The sequence below is a fragment of the Pleurodeles waltl genome, chromosome 3_1, assembly GCF_031143425.1.
Source record: "Pleurodeles waltl isolate 20211129_DDA chromosome 3_1, aPleWal1.hap1.20221129, whole genome shotgun sequence".
Taxonomy (NCBI): domain Eukaryota; kingdom Metazoa; phylum Chordata; class Amphibia; order Caudata; family Salamandridae; genus Pleurodeles; species Pleurodeles waltl.
In genome coordinates this window covers 1,395,224,427-1,395,242,047 of record NC_090440.1, presented here as the reverse complement: position 1 = coordinate 1,395,242,047, position 17,621 = coordinate 1,395,224,427, and positions in this window count along the sequence as shown.

Genomic DNA, 17,621 nt, shown 5'->3' with positions numbered 1-17,621 from the left:
CTAACAGTAGCATAACCTTTTTTTCTCTTTCTCATCTAAACACCTGACTTAATTGCTATCAGTTTACCATAACCTGAAAAAAAGTGCAGTGAGAAGGTTGCGCTGTCCTTGGGTGGCAATACGCTCTTTTCTTCTGTCAATATAGAAGTGTTAGAGTTGGGTATAAAAGTGGTAGCAAAGGTGGCATGGAATTGGGAGATATAGAATGGGTTAAAAACACAAGTTGAGATTAGAATTTGAACTGAGCTGTGGATTATCACAATATTTCACACATCCAAGTACGTCCTTGTTAAGGCTCTAAAAAAAACTCAGGACTTTCTTATATTGCACTTGTTTGAAAATACTCGAGTCCTAATAATGGTTTATGCATTAACAGTGGACTTTTCCATCTGCAGAATATACCGAATGACTAGCGGTGGCAGTGTTGCACACAAGCTTTCCTCTGCATTTCTGAGATTTAAAAAAAAAAAAAAAGACGACTGCAAGCATTCTGGATTCTTTTCATCAATTTTTATGGTATGTGGAAGTTGGATTCACTCTTTTAATTTGTCATTAAAAGGTGTTCATGGCATTGGCAAGTCCTCATTATCTTTATTGTAGGGTTCTCTGTATACACATCGTTTTTGTCAAGCTGGTAGTGATATGTATTACGTTATGGTGCTCATAAGAGTTAAAAACTTTGACTGCTTCTGAAGCTGACAAAGTTGGTTCCAATTCTTGTGCTAACAAAATGTCATCAGGGGAACAACTGTTTTTGAGGGCGGAATGGGTCTCCTAATTTAGTGATTGGCTTAATTTCTCAATGAGGGATGCTCTTTTAACCTGTTCCCCTGCACTCTGTATGTGGAGTGTGATATTTAAGATGGGTTGTTGAAGATGTGCTAGATTGTTGTAGATCCGTCCCACTTTGAAAAAGGCCATAATGCTTTGAATGGTTCAGAGTATTTACCCATTACCCCTTCTACATGCCTGGCAGTTATAATTAAAGATAGTAATCTGTTGCATAGTTGCTGATCTGGTCATCCTGTGTGTCATCACTCACGATAGTAGCTCAGTTTGTGCCCGACATCATTAACTAGAGCAAGATGCCATGTGACATGGAGGCAATTGATTGCCTAGCATGAAATAGGATACTCTTTGGTGTTGACCAAGAGATATGCTATGTAGGACACCCAGCTGAACACTAGGATGGCAAGATGAGGAAATCAGAGGATTATTTGAGATTTACAAATTTGTATGAAGTGAGGTTGATCCTAATATTGTCAGCCTCACCTTTGCATACCTGCCAGGAGTTTATAAAAATCGAAGCTGTTAGCATGTGTTATTCATACTATTCCCACTAACAGTAGCATAACCTTTTTTTCTCTCTCTCATCTAAACACCTGACTTAATTGCTATCAGTTTACCATAACCTGAAAAAAAGTGCAGTGAGAAGGTTGCGCTGTCCTTGGGTGGCAATACGATCTTTTCTTCTGTCAATATAGAAGTGTTAGAGTTGTGTATAAAAGTGGTAGCAAAGGTGGCATGGAATTGGGAGATATAGAATGGGTTAAAAACACAAGTTGAGATTAGAATTTGAACTGAGCTGTGGATTATCACAATATTTCACACATCCAAGTACGTCCTTGTTAAGGCTCTAAAAAAAACTCAGGACTTTCTTATATTGCACTTGTTTGAAAATACTCGAGTCCTAATAATGGTTTATGCATTAACAGTGGACTTTTCCATCTGCAGAATATACCGAATGACCAGCGGTGGCAGTGTTGCATACAAGCTTTCCTCTGCATTTCTGAGATTTAAAAAAAAAAAGAAAAAGACGACTGCAAGCATTCTGGATTCTTTTCATCAATTTTTATGGTATGTGGAAGTTGGATTCACTCTTTTAATTTGTCATTAAAAGGTGTTCATGGCATTGGCAAGTCCTCATTATCTTTATTGTAGGGTTCTCTGTATACACATCGTTTTTGTCAAGCTGGTAGTGATATGCATTACGTTATGGTGCTCATAAGAGTTAAAAACTTTGACTGCTTCTGAAGCTGACAAAGCTGGTTCCAATTCTTGTGCTAACAAAATGTCATCAGGGGAACAACTGTTTTTGAGGGCGGAATGGGTCTCCTAATTTAGTGATTGGCTTAATTTCTCAATGAGGGATGCTCTTTTAACCTGTTCCCCTGCACTCTGTATGTGGAGTGTGATATTCAAGATGGGTTGTTGAAGATGTGCTAGATTGTTGTAGATCCGTCCCACTTTGAAAAAGGCCATAATGCTTTGAATGGTTCAGAGTATTTACCCATTACCCCTTCTACATGCCTGGCAGTTATAATTAAAGATAGTAATCTGTTGCATAGTTGCTGATCTGGTCATCCTGTGTGTCATCACTCACGATAGTAGCTCAGTTTGTGCCCGACATCATTAACTAGAGCAAGATGCCATGTGACATGGAGGCAATTGATTGCCTAGCATGAAATAGGATACTCTTTGGTGTTGACCAAGAGATATGCTATGTAGGACACCCAGCTGAACACTAGGATGGCGAGATGAGGAAATCATACAAATTTGTAAATCTCAAATAATCCTCTGAAGTGAGGTTGATCCTAATATTGTCAGCCTCACCTTTGCATACCTGCCAGGAGTTTATAAAAATCGAAGCTGTTAGCATGTGTTATTCATACTATTCCCACTAACAGTAGCATAACCTTTTTGTCTCTCTCTCATCTAAACACCTGACTTAATTGCTATCAGTTTACCATAACCTGAAAAAAAGTGCAGTGAGAAGGTTGCGCTGTCCTTGGGTGGCAATACGATCTTTTCTTCTGTCAATATAGAAGTGTTAGAGTTGTGTATAAAAGTGGTAGCAAAGGTGGCATGGAATTGGGAGATATAGAATGGGTTAAAAACACAAGTTGAGATTAGAATTTGAACTGAGCTGTGGATTATCACAATATTTCACACATCCAAGTACGTCCTTGTTAAGGCTCTAAAAAAAACTCAGGACTTTCTTATATTGCACTTGTTTGAAAATACTCGAGTCCTAATAATGGTTTATGCATTAACAGTGGACTTTTCCATCTGCAGAATATACCGAATGACTAGCGGTGGCAGTGTTGCACACAAGCTTTCCTCTGCATTTCTGAGATTTAAAAAAAAAAAAAAAGACGACTGCAAGCATTCTGGATTCTTTTCATCAATTTTTATGGTATGTGGAAGTTGGATTCACTCTTTTAATTTGTCATTAAAAGGTGTTCATGGCATTGGCAAGTCCTCATTATCTTTATTGTAGGGTTCTCTGTATGCACATCGTTTTTGTCAAGCTGGTAGTGATGTGCATTACGTTATGGTGCTCATAAGAGTTAAAAACTTTGACTGCTTCTGAAGTTGACAAAGCTGGTTCCAATTCTTGTGCTAACAAAATGTCATCAGGGCAACAACTGTTTTTGAGGGCGGAATGGGTCTCCTAAGTTAGTGACTGGCTTAATTTCTCAATGAGGGATGCTCTTTTAACCTGTTCCCCTGCACTCTGTATGTGGAGTGTGATATTCAAGATGGGTTGTTGAAGATGTGCTAGATTGTTGTAGATCCGTCCCACTTTGAAAAAGGCCATAATGCTTTGAATGGTTCAGAGTATTTACCCATTACCCCTTCTACATGCCTGGCAGTTATAATTAAAGATAGTAATCTGTTGCATAGTTGCTGATCTGGTCATCCTGTGTGTCATCACTCACGATAGTAGCTCAGTTTGTGCCCGACATCATTAACTAGAGCAAGATGCCATGTGACATGGAGGCAATTGATTGCCTAGCATGAAATAGGATACTCTTTGGTGTTGACCAAGAGATATGCTATGTAGGACACCCAGCTGAACACTAGGAGGGCGAGATGAGGAAATCATACAAATTTGTAAATCTCAAATAATCCTCTGAAGTGAGGTTGATCCTAATATTGTCAGCCTCACCTTTGCATACCTGCCAGGAGTTTATAAAAATCGAAGCTGTTAGCATGTGTTATTCATACTATTCCCACTAACAGTAGCATAACCTTTTTGTCTCTCTCTCATCTAAACACCTGACTTAATTGCTATCAGTTTACCATAACCTGAAAAAAAGTGCAGTGAGAAGGTTGCGCTGTCCTTGGGTGGCAATACGATCTTTTCTTCTGTCAATATAGAAGTGTTAGAGTTGTGTATAAAAGTGGTAGCAAAGGTGGCATGGAATTGGGAGATATAGAATGGGTTAAAAACACAAGTTGAGATTAGAATTTGAACTGAGCTGTGGATTATCACAATATTTCACACATCCAAGTACGTCCTTGTTAAGGCTCTAAAAAAAACTCAGGACTTTCTTATATTGCACTTGTTTGAAAATACTCGAGTCCTAATAATGGTTTATGCATTAACAGTGGACTTTTCCATCTGCAGAATATACCGAATGACTAGCGGTGGCAGTGTTGCACACAAGCTTTCCTCTGCATTTCTGAGATTTAAAAAAAAAAAAAAAGACGACTGCAAGCATTCTGGATTCTTTTCATCAATTTTTATGGTATGTGGAAGTTGGATTCACTCTTTTAATTTGTCATTAAAAGGTGTTCATGGCATTGGCAAGTCCTCATTATCTTTATTGTAGGGTTCTCTGTATGCACATCGTTTTTGTCAAGCTGGTAGTGATGTGCATTACGTTATGGTGCTCATAAGAGTTAAAAACTTTGACTGCTTCTGAAGTTGACAAAGCTGGTTCCAATTCTTGTGCTAACAAAATGTCATCAGGGCAACAACTGTTTTTGAGGGCGGAATGGGTCTCCTAAGTTAGTGACTGGCTTAATTTCTCAATGAGGGATGCTCTTTTAACCTGTTCCCCTGCACTCTGTATGTGGAGTGTGATATTCAAGATGGGTTGTTGAAGATGTGCTAGATTGTTGTAGATCCGTCCCACTTTGAAAAAGGCCATAATGCTTTGAATGGTTCAGAGTATTTACCCATTACCCCTTCTACATGCCTGGCAGTTATAATTAAAGATAGTAATCTGTTGCATAGTTGCTGATCTGGTCATCCTGTGTGTCATCACTCACGATAGTAGCTCAGTTTGTGCCCGACATCATTAACTAGAGCAAGATGCCATGTGACATGGAGGCAATTGATTGCCTAGCATGAAATAGGATACTCTTTGGTGTTGACCAAGAGATATGCTATGTAGGACACCCAGCTGATCACTAGGATGGCGAGATGAGGAAATCAGAGGATTATTTGAGATTTACAAATTTGTGTGAAGTGAGGTTGATCCTAATATTGTCAGCCTCACCTTTGCATACCTGCCAGGAGTTTATAAAAATCGAAGCTGTTAGCATGTGTTATTCATACTATTCCCACTAACAGTAGCATAACCTTTTTTTCTCTTTCTCATCTAAACACCTGACTTAATTGCTATCAGTTTACCATAACCTGAAAAAAAGTGCAGTGAGAAGGTTGCGCTGTCCTTGGGTGGCAATACGCTCTTTTCTTCTGTCAATATAGAAGTGTTAGAGTTGGGTATAAAAGTGGTAGCAAAGGTGGCATGGAATTGGGAGATATAGAATGGGTTAAAAACACAAGTTGAGATTAGAATTTGAACTGAGCTGTGGATTATCACAATATTTCACACATCCAAGTACGTCCTTGTTAAGGCTCTAAAAAAAACTCAGGACTTTCTTATATTGCACTTGTTTGAAAATACTCGAGTCCTAATAATGGTTTATGCATGAACAGTGAACTTTTCCATCTGCAGAATATACCGAATGACCAGCGGTGGCAGTGTTGCACACAAGCTTTCCTCTGCCTTTCTGAGATTTAAAAAAAAAAAAGAAAAAGACGACTGCAAGCATTCTGGATTCTTCATCAATTTTTATGGTATGTGGAAGTTGGATTCACTCTTTTAATTTGTCATTAAAAGGTGTTCATGGCATTGGCAAGTCCTCATTATCTTTATTGTAGGGTTCTCTGTATACACATCGTTTTTGTCAAGCTGGTAGTGATATGTATTACGTTATGGTGCTCATAAGAGTTAAAAACTTTGACTGCTTCTGAAGCTGACAAAGCTGGTTCCAATTCTTGTGCTAACAAAATGTCATCAGGGGAACAACTGTTTTTGAGGGCGGAATGGGTCTCCTAATTTAGTGATTGGCTTAATTTCTCAATGAGGGATGCTCTTTTAACCTGTTCCCCTGCACTCTGTATGTGGAGTGTGATATTCAAGATGGGTTGTTGAAGATGTGCTAGATTGTTGTAGATCCGTCCCACTTTGAAAAAGGCCATAATGCTTTGAATGGTTCAGAGTATTTACCCATTACCCCTTCTACATGCCTGGCAGTTATAATTAAAGATAGTAATCTGTTGCATAGTTGCTGATCTGGTCATCCTGTGTGTCATCACTCACGATAGTAGCTCAGTTTGTGCCCGACATCATTAACTAGAGCAAGATGCCATGTGACATGGAGGCAATTGATTGCCTAGCATGAAATAGGATACTCTTTGGTGTTGACCAAGAGATATGCTATGTAGGACACCCAGCTGAACACTAGGATGGCGAGATGAGGAAATCATACAAATTTGTAAATCTCAAATAATCCTCTGAAGTGAGGTTGATCCTAATATTGTCAGCCTCACCTTTGCATACCTGCCAGGAGTTTATAAAAATCGAAGCTGTTAGCATGTGTTATTCATACTATTCCCACTAACAGTAGCATAACCTTTTTGTCTCTCTCTCATCTAAACACCTGACTTAATTGCTATCAGTTTACCATAACCTGAAAAAAAGTGCAGTGAGAAGGTTGCGCTGTCCTTGGGTGGCAATACGATCTTTTCTTCTGTCAATATAGAAGTGTTAGAGTTGTGTATAAAAGTGGTAGCAAAGGTGGCATGGAATTGGGAGATATAGAATGGGTTAAAAACACAAGTTGAGATTAGAATTTGAACTGAGCTGTGGATTATCACAATATTTCACACATCCAAGTACGTCCTTGTTAAGGCTCTAAAAAAAACTCAGGACTTTCTTATATTGCACTTGTTTGAAAATACTCGAGTCCTAATAATGGTTTATGCATTAACAGTGGACTTTTCCATCTGCAGAATATACCGAATGACTAGCGGTGGCAGTGTTGCACACAAGCTTTCCTCTGCATTTCTGAGATTTAAAAAAAAAAAAAAAGACGACTGCAAGCATTCTGGATTCTTTTCATCAATTTTTATGGTATGTGGAAGTTGGATTCACTCTTTTAATTTGTCATTAAAAGGTGTTCATGGCATTGGCAAGTCCTCATTATCTTTATTGTAGGGTTCTCTGTATGCACATCGTTTTTGTCAAGCTGGTAGTGATGTGCATTACGTTATGGTGCTCATAAGAGTTAAAAACTTTGACTGCTTCTGAAGTTGACAAAGCTGGTTCCAATTCTTGTGCTAACAAAATGTCATCAGGGCAACAACTGTTTTTGAGGGCGGAATGGGTCTCCTAAGTTAGTGACTGGCTTAATTTCTCAATGAGGGATGCTCTTTTAACCTGTTCCCCTGCACTCTGTATGTGGAGTGTGATATTCAAGATGGGTTGTTGAAGATGTGCTAGATTGTTGTAGATCCGTCCCACTTTGAAAAAGGCCATAATGCTTTGAATGGTTCAGAGTATTTACCCATTACCCCTTCTACATGCCTGGCAGTTATAATTAAAGATAGTAATCTGTTGCATAGTTGCTGATCTGGTCATCCTGTGTGTCATCACTCACGATAGTAGCTCAGTTTGTGCCCGACATCATTAACTAGAGCAAGATGCCATGTGACATGGAGGCAATTGATTGCCTAGCATGAAATAGGATACTCTTTGGTGTTGACCAAGAGATATGCTATGTAGGACACCCAGCTGAACACTAGGATGGCGAGATGAGGAAATCAGAGGATTATTTGAGATTTACAAATTTGTATGAAGTGAGGTTGATCCTAATATTGTCAGCCTCACCTTTGCATACCTGCCAGGAGTTTATAAAAATCGAAGCTGTTAGCATGTGTTATTCATACTATTCCCACTAACAGTAGCATAACCTTTTTTTCTCTCTCTCATCTAAACACCTGACTTAATTGCTATCAGTTTACCATAACCTGAAAAAAAGTGCAGTGAGAAGGTTGCGCTGTCCTTGGGTGGCAATACGCTCTTTTCTTCTGTCAATATAGAAGTGTTAGAGTTGGGTATAAAAGTGGTAGCAAAGGTGGCATGGAATTGGGAGATATAGAATGGGTTAAAAACACAAGTTGAGATTAGAATTTGAACTGAGCTGTGGATTATCACAATATTTCACACATCCAAGTACGTCCTTGTTAAGGCTCTAAAAAAAACTCAGGACTTTCTTATATTGCACTTGTTTGAAAATACTCGAGTCCTAATAATGGTTTATGCATGAACAGTGAACTTTTCCATCTGCAGAATATACCGAATGACCAGCGGTGGCAGTGTTGCACACAAGCTTTCCTCTGCCTTTCTGAGATTTAAAAAAAAAAAAGAAAAAGACGACTGCAAGCATTCTGGATTCTTCATCAATTTTTATGGTATGTGGAAGTTGGATTCACTCTTTTAATTTGTCATTAAAAGGTGTTCATGGCATTGGCAAGTCCTCATTATCTTTATTGTAGGGTTCTCTGTATACACATCGTTTTTGTCAAGCTGGTAGTGATATGTATTACGTTATGGTGCTCATAAGAGTTAAAAACTTTGACTGCTTCTGAAGCTGACAAAGTTGGTTCCAATTCTTGTGCTAACAAAATGTCATCAGGGGAACAACTGTTTTTGAGGGCGGAATGGGTCTCCTAATTTAGTGATTGGCTTAATTTCTCAATGAGGGATGCTCTTTTAACCTGTTCCCCTGCACTCTGTATGTGGAGTGTGATATTCAAGATGGGTTGTTGAAGATGTGCTAGATTGTTGTAGATCCGTCCCACTTTGAAAAAGGCCATAATGCTTTGAATGGTTCAGAGTATTTACCCATTACCCCTTCTACATGCCTGGCAGTTATAATTAAAGATTGTAATCTGTTGCATAGTTGCTGATCTGGTCATCCTGTGTGTCATCACTCACGATAGTAGCTCAGTTTGTGCCCGACATCATTAACTAGAGCAAGATGCCATGTGACATGGAGGCAATTGATTGCCTAGCATGAAATAGGATACTCTTTGGTGTTGACCAAGAGATATGCTATGTAGGACACCCAGCTGAACACTAGGATGGCGAGATGAGGAAATCAGAGGATTATTTGAGATTTACAAATTTGTGTGAAGTGAGGTTGATCCTAATATTGTCAGCCTCACCTTTGCATACCTGCCAGGAGTTTATAAAAATCGAAGCTGTTAGCATGTGTTATTCATACTATTCCCACTAACAGTAGCATAACCTTTTTTTCTCTTTCTCATCTAAACACCTGACTTAATTGCTATCAGTTTACCATAACCTGAAAAAAAGTGCAGTGAGAAGGTTGCGCTGTCCTTGGGTGGCAATACGCTCTTTTCTTCTGTCAATATAGAAGTGTTAGAGTTGGGTATAAAAGTGGTAGCAAAGGTGGCATGGAATTGGGAGATATAGAATGGGTTAAAAACACAAGTTGAGATTAGAATTTGAACTGAGCTGTGGATTATCACAATATTTCACACATCCAAGTACGTCCTTGTTAAGGCTCTAAAAAAAACTCAGGACTTTCTTATATTGCACTTGTTTGAAAATACTCGAGTCCTAATAATGGTTTATGCATGAACAGTGAACTTTTCCATCTGCAGAATATACCGAATGACCAGCGGTGGCAGTGTTGCACACAAGCTTTCCTCTGCCTTTCTGAGATTTAAAAAAAAAAAAGAAAAAGACGACTGCAAGCATTCTGGATTCTTCATCAATTTTTATGGTATGTGGAAGTTGGATTCACTCTTTTAATTTGTCATTAAAAGGTGTTCATGGCATTGGCAAGTCCTCATTATCTTTATTGTAGGGTTCTCTGTATACACATCGTTTTTGTCAAGCTGGTAGTGATATGTATTACGTTATGGTGCTCATAAGAGTTAAAAACTTTGACTGCTTCTGAAGCTGACAAAGTTGGTTCCAATTCTTGTGCTAACAAAATGTCATCAGGGGAACAACTGTTTTTGAGGGCGGAATGGGTCTCCTAATTTAGTGATTGGCTTAATTTCTCAATGAGGGATGCTCTTTTAACCTGTTCCCCTGCACTCTGTATGTGGAGTGTGATATTCAAGATGGGTTGTTGAAGATGTGCTAGATTGTTGTAGATCCGTCCCACTTTGAAAAAGGCCATAATGCTTTGAATGGTTCAGAGTATTTACCCATTACCCCTTCTACATGCCTGGCAGTTATAATTAAAGATAGTAATCTGTTGCATAGTTGCTGATCTGGTCATCCTGTGTGTCATCACTCACGATAGTAGCTCAGTTTGTGCCCGACATCATTAACTAGAGCAAGATGCCATGTGACATGGAGGCAATTGATTGCCTAGCATGAAATAGGATACTCTTTGGTGTTGACCAAGAGATATGCTATGTAGGACACCCAGCTGAACACTAGGATGGCGAGATGAGGAAATCATACAAATTTGTAAATCTCAAATAATCCTCTGAAGTGAGGTTGATCCTAATATTGTCAGCCTCACCTTTGCATACCTGCCAGGAGTTTATAAAAATCGAAGCTGTTAGCATGTGTTATTCATACTATTCCCACTAACAGTAGCATAACCTTTTTGTCTCTCTCTCATCTAAACACCTGACTTAATTGCTATCAGTTTACCATAACCTGAAAAAAAGTGCAGTGAGAAGGTTGCGCTGTCCTTGGGTGGCAATACGATCTTTTCTTCTGTCAATATAGAAGTGTTAGAGTTGTGTATAAAAGTGGTAGCAAAGGTGGCATGGAATTGGGAGATATAGAATGGGTTAAAAACACAAGTTGAGATTAGAATTTGAACTGAGCTGTGGATTATCACAATATTTCACACATCCAAGTACGTCCTTGTTAAGGCTCTAAAAAAAACTCAGGACTTTCTTATATTGCACTTGTTTGAAAATACTCGAGTCCTAATAATGGTTTATGCATTAACAGTGGACTTTTCCATCTGCAGAATATACCGAATGACTAGCGGTGGCAGTGTTGCACACAAGCTTTCCTCTGCATTTCTGAGATTTAAAAAAAAAAAAAAAGACGACTGCAAGCATTCTGGATTCTTTTCATCAATTTTTATGGTATGTGGAAGTTGGATTCACTCTTTTAATTTGTCATTAAAAGGTGTTCATGGCATTGGCAAGTCCTCATTATCTTTATTGTAGGGTTCTCTGTATACACATCGTTTTTGTCAAGCTGGTAGTGATATGTATTACGTTATGGTGCTCATAAGAGTTAAAAACTTTGACTGCTTCTGAAGTTGACAAAGCTGGTTCCAATTCTTGTGCTAACAAAATGTCATCAGGGCAACAACTGTTTTTGAGGGCGGAATGGGTCTCCTAAGTTAGTGACTGGCTTAATTTCTCAATGAGGGATGCTCTTTTAACCTGTTCCCCTGCACTCTGTATGTGGAGTGTGATATTCAAGATGGGTTGTTGAAGATGTGCTAGATTGTTGTAGATCCGTCCCACTTTGAAAAAGGCCATAATGCTTTGAATGGTTCAGAGTATTTACCCATTACCCCTTCTACATGCCTGGCAGTTATAATTAAAGATAGTAATCTGTTGCATAGTTGCTGATCTGGTCATCCTGTGTGTCATCACTCACGATAGTAGCTCAGTTTGTGCCCGACATCATTAACTAGAGCAAGATGCCATGTGACATGGAGGCAATTGATTGCCTAGCATGAAATAGGATACTCTTTGGTGTTGACCAAGAGATATGCTATGTAGGACACCCAGCTGAACACTAGGATGGCAAGATGAGGAAATCAGAGGATTATTTGAGATTTACAAATTTGTATGAAGTGAGGTTGATCCTAATATTGTCAGCCTCACCTTTGCATACCTGCCAGGAGTTTATAAAAATCGAAGCTGTTAGCATGTGTTATTCATACTATTCCCACTAACAGTAGCATAACCTTTTTTTCTCTCTCTCATCTAAACACCTGACTTAATTGCTATCAGTTTACCATAACCTGAAAAAAAGTGCAGTGAGAAGGTTGCGCTGTCCTTGGGTGGCAATACGATCTTTTCTTCTGTCAATATAGAAGTGTTAGAGTTGTGTATAAAAGTGGTAGCAAAGGTGGCATGGAATTGGGAGATATAGAATGGGTTAAAAACACAAGTTGAGATTAGAATTTGAACTGAGCTGTGGATTATCACAATATTTCACACATCCAAGTACGTCCTTGTTAAGGCTCTAAAAAAAACTCAGGACTTTCTTATATTGCACTTGTTTGAAAATACTCGAGTCCTAATAATGGTTTATGCATTAACAGTGGACTTTTCCATCTGCAGAATATACCGAATGACCAGCGGTGGCAGTGTTGCACACAAGCTTTCCTCTGCATTTCTGAGATTTAAAAAAAAAAAAAAAGACGACTGCAAGCATTCTGGATTCTTTTCATCAATTTTTATGGTATGTGGAAGTTGGATTCACTCTTTTAATTTGTCATTAAAAGGTGTTCATGGCATTGGCAAGTCCTCATTATCTTTATTGTAGGGTTCTCTGTATGCACATCGTTTTTGTCAAGCTGGTAGTGATGTGCATTACGTTATGGTGCTCATAAGAGTTAAAAACTTTGACTGCTTCTGAAGTTGACAAAGCTGGTTCCAATTCTTGTGCTAACAAAATGTCATCAGGGGAACAACTGTTTTTGAGGGCGGAATGGGTCTCCTAAGTTAGTGACTGGCTTAATTTCTCAATGAGGGATGCTCTTTTAACCTGTTCCCCTGCACTCTGTATGTGGAGTGTGATATTCAAGATGGGTTGTTGAAGATGTGCTAGATTGTTGTAGATCCGTCCCACTTTGAAAAAGGCCATAATGCTTTGAATGGTTCAGAGTATTTACCCATTACCCCTTCTACATGCCTGGCAGTTATAATTAAAGATAGTAATCTGTTGCATAGTTGCTGATCTGGTCATCCTGTGTGTCATCACTCACGATAGTAGCTCAGTTTGTGCCCGACATCATTAACTAGAGCAAGATGCCATGTGACATGGAGGCAATTGATTGCCTAGCATGAAATAGGATACTCTTTGGTGTTGACCAAGAGATATGCTATGTAGGACACCCAGCTGAACACTAGGATGGCGAGATGAGGAAATCAGAGGATTATTTGAGATTTACAAATTTGTATGAAGTGAGGTTGATCCTAATATTGTCAGCCTCACCTTTGCATACCTGCCAGGAGTTTATAAAAATCGAAGCTGTTAGCATGTGTTATTCATACTATTCCCACTAACAGTAGCATAACCTTTTTTTCTCTCTCTCATCTAAACACCTGACTTAATTGCTATCAGTTTACCATAACCTGAAAAAAAGTGCAGTGAGAAGGTTGCGCTGTCCTTGGGTGGCAATACGCTCTTTTCTTCTGTCAATATAGAAGTGTTAGAGTTGGGTATAAAAGTGGTAGCAAAGGTGGCATGGAATTGGGAGATATAGAATGGGTTAAAAACACAAGTTGAGATTAGAATTTGAACTGAGCTGTGGATTATCACAATATTTCACACATCCAAGTACGTCCTTGTTAAGGCTCTAAAAAAAACTCAGGACTTTCTTATATTGCACTTGTTTGAAAATACTCGAGTCCTAATAATGGTTTATGCATGAACAGTGAACTTTTCCATCTGCAGAATATACCGAATGACCAGCGGTGGCAGTGTTGCACACAAGCTTTCCTCTGCCTTTCTGAGATTTAAAAAAAAAAAAGAAAAAGACGACTGGAAGCATTCTGGATTCTTCATCAATTTTTATGGTATGTGGAAGTTGGATTCACTCTTTTAATTTGTCATTAAAAGGTGTTCATGGCATTGGCAAGTCCTCATTATCTTTATTGTAGGGTTCTCTGTATACACATCGTTTTTGTCAAGCTGGTAGTGATATGTATTACGTTATGGTGCTCATAAGAGTTAAAAACTTTGACTGCTTCTGAAGCTGACAAAGTTGGTTCCAATTCTTGTGCTAACAAAATGTCATCAGGGGAACAACTGTTTTTGAGGGCGGAATGGGTCTCCTAATTTAGTGATTGGCTTAATTTCTCAATGAGGGATGCTCTTTTAACCTGTTCCCCTGCACTCTGTATGTGGAGTGTGATATTCAAGATGGGTTGTTGAAGATGTGCTAGATTGTTGTAGATCCGTCCCACTTTGAAAAAGGCCATAATGCTTTGAATGGTTCAGAGTATTTACCCATTACCCCTTCTACATGCCTGGCAGTTATAATTAAAGATAGTAATCTGTTGCATAGTTGCTGATCTGGTCATCCTGTGTGTCATCACTCACGATAGTAGCTCAGTTTGTGCCCGACATCATTAACTAGAGCAAGATGCCATGTGACATGGAGGCAATTGATTGCCTAGCATGAAATAGGATACTCTTTGGTGTTGACCAAGAGATATGCTATGTAGGACACCCAGCTGAACACTAGGATGGCGAGATGAGGAAATCAGAGGATTATTTGAGATTTACAAATTTGTGTGAAGTGAGGTTGATCCTAATATTGTCAGCCTCACCTTTGCATACCTGCCAGGAGTTTATAAAAATCGAAGCTGTTAGCATGTGTTATTCATACTATTCCCACTAACAGTAGCATAACCTTTTTTTCTCTTTCTCATCTAAACACCTGACTTAATTGCTATCAGTTTACCATAACCTGAAAAAAAGTGCAGTGAGAAGGTTGCGCTGTCCTTGGGTGGCAATACGCTCTTTTCTTCTGTCAATATAGAAGTGTTAGAGTTGGGTATAAAAGTGGTAGCAAAGGTGGCATGGAATTGGGAGATATAGAATGGGTTAAAAACACAAGTTGAGATTAGAATTTGAACTGAGCTGTGGATTATCACAATATTTCACACATCCAAGTACGTCCTTGTTAAGGCTCTAAAAAAAACTCAGGACTTTCTTATATTGCACTTGTTTGAAAATACTCGAGTCCTAATAATGGTTTATGCATGAACAGTGAACTTTTCCATCTGCAGAATATACCGAATGACCAGCGGTGGCAGTGTTGCACACAAGCTTTCCTCTGCCTTTCTGAGATTTAAAAAAAAAAAAGAAAAAGACGACTGCAAGCATTCTGGATTCTTCATCAATTTTTATGGTATGTGGAAGTTGGATTCACTCTTTTAATTTGTCATTAAAAGGTGTTCATGGCATTGGCAAGTCCTCATTATCTTTATTGTAGGGTTCTCTGTATACACATCGTTTTTGTCAAGCTGGTAGTGATATGTATTACGTTATGGTGCTCATAAGAGTTAAAAACTTTGACTGCTTCTGAAGCTGACAAAGCTGGTTCCAATTCTTGTGCTAACAAAATGTCATCAGGGGAACAACTGTTTTTGAGGGCGGAATGGGTCTCCTAATTTAGTGATTGGCTTAATTTCTCAATGAGGGATGCTCTTTTAACCTGTTCCCCTGCACTCTGTATGTGGAGTGTGATATTCAAGATGGGTTGTTGAAGATGTGCTAGATTGTTGTAGATCCGTCCCACTTTGAAAAAGGCCATAATGCTTTGAATGGTTCAGAGTATTTACCCATTACCCCTTCTACATGCCTGGCAGTTATAATTAAAGATAGTAATCTGTTGCATAGTTGCTGATCTGGTCATCCTGTGTGTCATCACTCACGATAGTAGCTCAGTTTGTGCCCGACATCATTAACTAGAGCAAGATGCCATGTGACATGGAGGCAATTGATTGCCTAGCATGAAATAGGATACTCTTTGGTGTTGACCAAGAGATATGCTATGTAGGACACCCAGCTGAACACTAGGATGGCGAGATGAGGAAATCATACAAATTTGTAAATCTCAAATAATCCTCTGAAGTGAGGTTGATCCTAATATTGTCAGCCTCACCTTTGCATACCTGCCAGGAGTTTATAAAAATCGAAGCTGTTAGCATGTGTTATTCATACTATTCCCACTAACAGTAGCATAACCTTTTTGTCTCTCTCTCATCTAAACACCTGACTTAATTGCTATCAGTTTACCATAACCTGAAAAAAAGTGCAGTGAGAAGGTTGCGCTGTCCTTGGGTGGCAATACGCTCTTTTCTTCTGTCAATATAGAAGTGTTAGAGTTGGGTATAAAAGTGGTAGCAAAGGTGGCATGGAATTGGGAGATATAGAATGGGTTAAAAACACAAGTTGAGATTAGAATTTGAACTGAGCTGTGGATTATCACAATATTTCACACATCCAAGTACGTCCTTGTTAAGGCTCTAAAAAAAACTCAGGACTTTCTTATATTGCACTTGTTTGAAAATACTCGAGTCCTAATAATGGTTTATGCATTAACAGTGGACTTTTCCATCTGCAGAATATACCGAATGACTAGCGGTGGCAGTGTTGCACACAAGCTTTCCTCTGCATTTCTGAGATTTAAAAAAAAAAAAAAAGACGACTGCAAGCATTCTGGATTCTTTTCATCAATTTTTATGGTATGTGGAAGTTGGATTCACTCTTTTAATTTGTCATTAAAAGGTGTTCATGGCATTGGCAAGTCCTCATTATCTTTATTGTAGGGTTCTCTGTATGCACATCGTTTTTGTCAAGCTGGTAGTGATGTGCATTACGTTATGGTGCTCATAAGAGTTAAAAACTTTGACTGCTTCTGAAGTTGACAAAGCTGGTTCCAATTCTTGTGCTAACAAAATGTCATCAGGGCAACAACTGTTTTTGAGGGCGGAATGGGTCTCCTAAGTTAGTGACTGGCTTAATTTCTCAATGAGGGATGCTCTTTTAACCTGTTCCCCTGCACTCTGTATGTGGAGTGTGATATTCAAGATGGGTTGTTGAAGATGTGCTAGATTGTTGTAGATCCGTCCCACTTTGAAAAAGGCCATAATGCTTTGAATGGTTCAGAGTATTTACCCATTACCCCTTCTACATGCCTGGCAGTTATAATTAAAGATAGTAATCTGTTGCATAGTTGCTGATCTGGTCATCCTGTGTGTCATCACTCACGATAGTAGCTCAGTTTGTGCCCGACATCATTAACTAGAGCAAGATGCCATGTGACATGGAGGCAATTGATTGCCTAGCATGAAATAGGATACTCTTTGGTGTTGACCAAGAGATATGCTATGTAGGACACCCAGCTGAACACTAGGATGGCAAGATGAGGAAATCAGAGGATTATTTGAGATTTACAAATTTGTATGAAGTGAGGTTGATCCTAATATTGTCAGCCTCACCTTTGCATACCTGCCAGGAGTTTATAAAAATCGAAGCTGTTAGCATGTGTTATTCATACTATTCCCACTAACAGTAGCATAACCTTTTTTTCTCTCTCTCATCTAAACACCTGACTTAATTGCTATCAGTTTACCATAACCTGAAAAAAAGTGCAGTGAGAAGGTTGCGCTGTCCTTGGGTGGCAATACGATCTTTTCTTCTGTCAATATAGAAGTGTTAGAGTTGTGTATAAAAGTGGTAGCAAAGGTGGCATGGAATTGGGAGATATAGAAT